Genomic DNA, 8,493 nt, shown 5'->3' with positions numbered 1-8,493 from the left:
ATGATTAAAAATTGGAATATGTAAATTTTAAATGAAATTGTTATAAATATGTGTAATAATAAATGCGTTTTTCTTTCCTTTTCCGCTTGATTGATTCTCCTTGATTCCGAAAATGATATTATATTTTGACTGAAGAGAAAAATTTGAGAGTCAGAGCTAATTATGTGAGTTATGATTTTTCGGTCGTTTTTCATTTTAACGTATGAGGACTGCTGAGTTCTGGTCTTGGTCTTGGTCTTGGTTTTGGTCTTGCATGCAAGACTCTTGCAAAAACTGCAAGACCAGGACTCTTGCGCTCATCGCTAATTTTTATGTGCACCGTCGTCGAACTTTACACTCCACTTAGATGTTGTTAAGTACAGAATATTTTTTTTTCCTTTCCAGGAAACATCCCAATTAATTGTGCTACTTCGTGATTCTCTACTTTTATTAACATTAATACAAAAATATAATTAAAGATTTAACTTTGCTTATGATTTACCTCACTTCCTCATTCTCAAGGTATTTCTGTGATTATAAATTTTTGATTTATTTATACAGATTTGTGGACATTGTCGGCATCTACAATCTTAAGCCCCTCACTTATAAGTAGACTTCGTATCGATATGCACTGAAAAACGGCAAAATATGCATGTAAATATGCGTTAAAAATTACGAAAATATGCAAATATGTACTAAAAATTGTAAAAATTCACCATTCAAAAGTTAAAGTTAAATGAGGAATTTTATTATATGTAGAGAAAAAAGGCGTATTACATGAACTACATATACTTGGTGTATAACTATGATGCATTTATGCTACAATATACAACTATGTACTTTTCGATGTTTTCTGGGAAAAGCCTGCCTTCATTTATTTGTCCAAACATTACTCTATATGGAAAATGTTCTTTCCATGTCACGGGTCGTTAAGAGACAGTATTTCAAAGAAGCAATGTTACTTGGCGATAAATCTGAAATTCGTGAGTCGTTGTTCTCAGGAACACTTTATTTACATCAGACAAGAATTTTATGCCAGAAATTTTCGCGTCTATTGACTGCGTTTCGAAGGAATTCTTGTCCGATTGGTCTTGGTGTCGTCTGTTTCGTTATTGGATCAAACTGCTCTAATGCACTACAAAGTCCTAATAATCGCTTTTCTAATCTCGTTATGATTTTTGAAATTGATCTAAAATAGAAATGAAATGATTTTTTTGAGTTTTACGTCCCACGGTTATGCCGGTTAGACTAAAGAAGACGGCGATGATGAGAGACGAATGAAATATTGGAATGAAGAAAGTGGGAGGAAGCGGGAGAACCCCGAGGAAACCAACGCACACGGTGTTTGTCCAGCACAAAGTTCACTTGGCCTGAGCAGGGTTTTAACCAAGGACCCCAAACACCAGAGGTGAACGCTCTATCACTGAGCCACTGCGGACCCCACGAACTGAAATGAGTATTGATAAACGCAAGGTCGCTTTTAATATTTTCAGCTCCGTAAGCCTCCAAAGCTTCTTGAATACGTTTGGTTTCTTCGGGTTGAAACAGCTCACAGGCAGTATAAATTTACAAATAAAAAGAATGCGCCTAGTATCTGTCAATAAAGAATAAATTTACTCGGAGAAACATTTCTGGAATTAGCATATAATAAAAACTACCTAGCGAAATTGAACAGAACTCACAAAAATTTCCGTTAAAGGTTTTAAAGTTAGCTGTATCATGAGGGACGTGCTAGAGGGTATGGTGGCAGGAAAGAGCGGGAGAAAACAAAATAGGCAACAATTAATCGACGATATATAAATCGTGGAGTGCACTTAGCGCCCGTAGATTTAGCGCCCACATATAATATCGTATACTTAGCGCCCAGAAAATATTTGATGCTTATCAGTGTGCTAGGGTTGACCAAAGAGAGAACTAGTTTATATGTATAAATGTAGTTTCGTACTCAAATCATCTATCCCATCCCCTCTCTTTTGACGACAAAAGAACAAAAATTTTTCACTTGAAAGATCCTGCCTAAGCGGTTTTAAAACTTCCTGCACAATTGTCATGTCACTTTTAAAACCCCTTAGGCAAGTTGAAAGAAATGTGTTCTTTTCTTCCTCTTCTGTTTATTACCGTCAGGTCTAACACTCTGACTTTTCATGTACATCTGTAATTACGTAAAATTTAATTACGACTTAAGAGCATTACCATATCACCTATGAGATTTTCATATATGGATGTGAATTCATGTGTCAGCGTTATTTTAAAATTTATATAGTTTTAAATAATAATAATTACACGCACCTTAATGCAAATACTACTGCATTTAAAACAGCAATTATTTATGCACATTGCATAACTTCATTTCCTATCGTAAATACAGAGTGTCAAAAAATTCAAATGCCAAAATTTGCTGGGTAATTCTTTATATCAAATGAAAATAAAACGTTCTAATGAACATGTGTCAAGTGTTATAAGCCGCCCTAAACGCAATCAATCACATTTTAAACCCTAGTTTAAAAATTATGGAACATATCGTAAGTAGTTAAAGAAATTCGGCAAGAACTAATATTTCCTCTATCTAAATATCCATACAAGGATACACTTTTAACCCTAGGACCACGGGCGGCGATTAGGAGGGGGGGGGGCAAAGGTTGCCCCTCCACTTTTTGAAATGACCCATTAATGTATATAGTTTCATTTGGAAATATAAAGTTTTGTATGTATTATTGGTTCATAGAAAGCAAATGGTGCCATAAAATATTTGTCGTTCCATGAGTACGTATTGGTTATCTTTCCGTGAAGTTAAGAAAGCTACAGAAATTGCGTTTTAAAAATGCCACTAAAAATGGCCCAAAAATTAAGCTGTTGGAGCGAGACAATTCGAGCGTACTTTCATTTCATCTTACAAGGGCTCGATATGTTAGTAAGCCGCTATGGATCTAATTGAGATATCATTTCGCAAGAAAAGAAGTCCTTCACAAGTTATTATTTAATTGCACAAAAATTGACAGTTCTTAAAACAGTTCTTTTCTTGAAAAATTAACAGTTCTTTTCTTCTTTCTTATAGTAAGGAATATTTTGATTTGATTTTTTTCAGTTTAATATCCTGTTCAGCAGCGAAGCTATATGAGACGTGAACTTAATGATTAACGTAGAGTCCGAACCACGTGAGCTCCCTCCGGGAATTGAACCCAGGTCTCCCACGTCAAAGGTGCGTACGTTAACCGCTTAGCCACGAAGGAGCTCAGTAAGGAATATATAATTTTGCAGTGTAATATACGAGTTTAGGGGTGTACATATACAGTTTTGTTATACAATTAAATTTAGTAAATTCAACATAATTCTAGGTTTTAGGATTATTTTGTATAACTGGAATGTGGAGTGACTAAGTATTGTTGAGTTTTCATGTATTCCAAGAAAATGAAAACTGTATCTAATGGCAACGAACATGTTTCGGGAAGCTGCAAAAATATTTCTTTGAATGTCGTAGCATATGCTTGTAGTATTCACTGTCTTTCTAAGAGTAATAACACATATAATAACATGCGTGGAATTAAAAATATAAGTTGTTCATTAATTTCCAGTTTCAATATAACTTTTGCAGAACAAGCCTTATTATCCATTACTATGATTCTTTGATTAATATTATCCTTTCTATTTATTTGTTTTGCAAATTTGTTATTAAATAGGTCCCTAATTTGATCACACAATTTTCCAGACAGAATTTTAAGATGCATGATTTTATGATTTTTTGATTTCATGAGCAAGAAATCAGATCTCTTCTTACACCTTCGTTGTATAAGAGTACAAAGAGTTAGTATCTTGTGTTGCTCTTGTCAATTTACGTAACAAAATATGAAACAAGATATACGGTATTTTAACTGAAAAAGATAGTTATACAATTATACAGCCTTTAGTCTATATAACAGCCTCCTAATAGTTATACAGCCTTTAGTCTAACAAAGTGTTACAAGCAACCAGGAAAAGTAACATTGACATACAAATACTGTATTCAGATCATGTCTTACCTACCCACTTTTAACGTCCAACCGCCGCCACTGCCTAGGACTACCAGGTGGGTCCATTGCACTCGTACGCATACTTTCTGTAATAATTACTAAGGCTTAGTAAGTATTGAAATTCTATGACATTTCCCTGGTTGTGTTCTTGTATTATGTTATTTAAGTATTTTTTTTTCATTTCCGTGAGTTAAGTGATAGTTTTAAAAAATTATAGCATTGGGTGCCGAGTGGGTCCATTAAACTCGAGCCTTAATGAAGAAATATGAGGATAGATTTAGAATAGATTGAGATTGTGGCTCGTAGCGGAGTGAACGTTCTGATAATCTTCTAACTGTCCCAATGAAGTCAGATATAACATATTGCAACTTTATGTGTTATTATTTAGTTTGATTGATTTAATTATTTGCAGGGGCCGCGGTGGCTCAGTGGTAGAGCGTTCACCTCTGGTGCATGGGGTCCCGGGTTCAAACCCTGCTCCCGCCAAGTGAACTTTGTGGTGGACAAACACCGTGTGCGTGGGTTTTCTCGGGGTTCTCCCGTTTCCTCCCACTTTCTTCATTCCACCATTTCATTCATTTCTCATAATCACCGTCTCCTTTAGCCTAACCGGCATAACCGTGGGACGTAAAACTCAAAGATTTCATTTTTAATTATTTGCAATTTTGCTTATTTTAGTAGCAGCTTTTCTTTATTTGTTCACTTATATAAGCCCATTGCCAGAAGCATAATAGTTGCTTTTGTCTATCCAACTGCATTAATTTTTCCATTGTATGCAGTTGCGTATCCAGGGGGAGTTTCCCGGGATATGAACTCCCAAGAACCAAAATTTTAAAAAGTTGCTAGAATAAAATCTAAATTTGTGCTTTCAGTCTCCACATTAACAAAAAAGTTTTCCGGAGTAGGACACTGACCCCCCCCCCGAATAGAAATCCTGGCTTTGCCACTGATTGTATGTAAAGTTTTGTTTATTGTTAGTGTGTTTTGATCATTGCACATGGTAGACAAACAGATCACTAACAATACACGTCACTATTGATGGTAGAGGAGGAATATTTTTGGTAAATCAATAAACAATGAAGAAATTGATTCCCGACAGACGATAAGATATTAGCAGACTTATATACAAATGCAACTGAAGTTTCTTGTTCAGGTACCGATATTGAAATGAGACGTTGAGTAGTTTTCTTATCCAGAGGATTGGTTAGAAGTTTGAAGCGTAGCACCTATAGCTAATGCAAAAAGCAAAACTCCGGAGAAAAGCGATCCTACATGGGCTGCCTTATGTTTTGATGACAACATCGGCGCTATTAGAATACCTGATGATAAACTGTTCCTAATTTGTGAAGTTGCAGATTCTTCACACACTCTGCAATATAATTTTATTCTTACATATAATATGACTGTAGACGAACAATTTATAATTTTTTGGGTGCGCTATCTCTTTTGACAATATATACCCAGTAAGATCACCCATTGCAAAACACAATGCAGAACTGTCCTGAAGTGGTCACTTCTAGAGTGGAGGAAAAACTCAAAGTTATCATATATTACAACACAACAAAATCACACGATCACACTAACAATCATATGGCTCGCTGTTAGATTACAAAACAATGAACAAAATGGCGTATGACAGTATTTTACATAACTGATGTAAGTGGACTCAACACTTATGGTATTGTGTCATCAAAGCGTAATTTCAAACGAGAAACATACATTAAAAAAGTTTGAAATGCCGTAAATTCTTCATTTCGTCTGGTTAGCAGTTCGCCAACGTTGAGAAAAAATCACGGAGAATGGAAGCTTCCCTGCATACTGAAGAGGAACAGTCTAAGAAATTCTCTCCAGCAAAGAGGGCTCAAAACAAGAACTTTCTGCCGCAAATGCAAGCTACATGAATGTACTGACATGTAACATTTTCGAAGTGTAACACTCCGACTTTGATAAAATTTGGCAGGTAGATATTACACATGAAATAAACGAATACGTGTTTTTTTTTCTTTTCTGGGGAAAACTGTTTTAAGGGTAAAAGCCTCCACCCAAAAATTTGGAGAAATTTGAGGTCCGAAAGACAAGAAGAAGTTAGCCGGAGTGAATGAAATTGTGCACAGATATTATAAATGTTAAATGATGGAATATGTGTTTCGTATTTTCCTGGGAAAAATGGTTGGGTGGGACACACACCCCTTCAAACCTTTGATCTCGAAATATCAAAAGCGCTAATAACAGTACGTCAAAAATGCCTACTGGACATGGAGAATTGCAACGAAACTATGTTTACATTTCATCACGACTTATCAAAGTGCTAATTAGTGTAGTGAAAAGTACCTAAAAAGACATGGAGAATTCTAAAACAATTACCTGTGACTAATTAATTTTTAAATTTTGTTACGCAGAAATAAGTTTTCTTCTTGCAAATTTCAATATTATACTTCTGAATAGTGTTTTACTTCATAATAAAAACTCCCTTTTGCAAAAATAAAAAAATAAAAAATAAAATAAAAAATTAATAATAATAATAATAATAAATAAATAAATAAATAAATAAAAATAATAAATAAATAAATAGGTTTGTATTTAGTTTTATGTCCCATGGTTTTGCCAGGTAGGCTAAAGAAGACTTGAATTTACTGATTATAGTGGAATCCGAACCACTATGGTCATTCAATGCTCTCCCACCAGGAATCGAATCTTGAGCCTCATACGCCAAAGGCTTGCGTTCTTGCCACTAGACCAGCGAGGAGGGATAAAACAAACATGTATAGGAATATGTAAATTAAACTCACAACCAGACGTGGCTAGTGAGGGAAGTCGTAAGCCAAAGCGTTCCAGACAAGTCACACGAACACGAAGTACATACTGCCGCACTTGGGATTGGCGAATTTTTACAGGGAGAATGAGAAAGTCCGATTTCTATGGAATGGTGGACAGATTTTTTTCCTTCTCTCTGACAAGGGTCAGAAGTGATGGATTACTTACAGCAAATCGTACCAGAAGAAACTGAAGAATTCCTAATTTATTTTGATAAACATTACGCATCAGGTAGTATCTGGAGTATGCGACTTTCATCTTACGGTGATCTTACGATTCAATTTTCTTGCTAGCCTCTTTTGTTTCCTCGCAACATACCCGTTCATATAGCAAAATTACAGAAAGAGACACCAACGAGTAAATTGATAGAAGCTTCGAATTTGAAATTCAAAATGTTGAACCTGTCCATCCTTCCTTGTGGATGGACATTACAAAAGGATGAGGCCATGGTTTCAACTGCATCGAACAAGAGCAGCGATATGAATTACCGAAGAAGAGGGTAAAATGGAAGACGACTAGCCATCAAATGCGCTTGTTCAACTTAGTGATGGATTATTCTCAAAGAAACACCATACTCGTTCAATATCTGATTGGAATTGATTACTGCATAAGCCTGTAACTTTAGGGTATAATGTGTACAATAAGGTTCGTAGAGCGATTAACTTATTGGTTCGTAAAGCAACGTTCTTTTTATTAGATAACGTTACGTTGTTTTTCAGTGCTTGTAGTGTATGATATCAATTGCTTAACTATATAGATTTATATTACGCATAAAGCTGTGAAATATGTATCAGACTTAATGCGGATAGCTTGTTAGATTTTTTTTCTAAAACTGTGTAATACCATATGATAATATGACTTTTTTTTCTTTTTTAGTATCAAACCCGATGTTGTTATATAGTCAGAGTTACCATATGACAGATTTTTACCGGGACAGTCCCGGTTTGGAAGCTCTTGAAATGAAATGAAATCTTTGGATTTTACATCCCACGATTAAGGAGATAGGAGTAGGATAGAGGAGACGGTGATTGTGAGAGTAGTATCATTGATACCAGTTCTGACGCACTTTCTCCCCAAACCCGCCACTGACCATAGTACTTAAACAAAGTTACCCCAAACCCGCCACTGACCATAGTACTTAAACAAAGTTACAGAGCGCAAAGTATATTGAGTATTGTACCTTGTGCACTTGCTTTTATCACATTTAGAATCAAATCGTGGAAATCAATGTAATTATAACAAAGAATGAACTAAGTATTTTGAATATTTTATATTTAATAAATCATGAAAAAGTGTGTAATTTGTGGAGAATTAAAACAATACCAAGAGTTCTCTAGAAATGGTAATACAAGACGAGATGAGTGTAAAGCATGCCGGAATAAAATGAGCAAACAAAATGATGAAACAGAAAAAAATAGGTGCGTTTGCTTATCATGTTGTAAAACCTGAACAATTATCTGAAAAAGAATTTATAGACTTACAAAACGAGCTGAATTATATCAAACTAATGTTTTTAGAATTTTACATCGACTATAGGAATGGAAAAGTTCAACTTGATGAAAGAGCAAAATATAATCTTAATAAAATACATGAACTGTGGAATAATGCATTACCCTATAAGAATTTAGACTACTACTTCAGTTTTAAAAACCATCATATCTTCATCAATCATATTAAAAATATCAAGTGGATT

This window comes from Thermobia domestica, chromosome 17, assembly GCF_964235325.1.
Source record: "Thermobia domestica chromosome 17, izTheDome1.hap1.1, whole genome shotgun sequence".
NCBI classification, from domain to species: Eukaryota; Metazoa; Arthropoda; class Insecta; order Zygentoma; family Lepismatidae; genus Thermobia; species Thermobia domestica.
Note: the sequence above shows the minus strand (reverse complement) of the source record.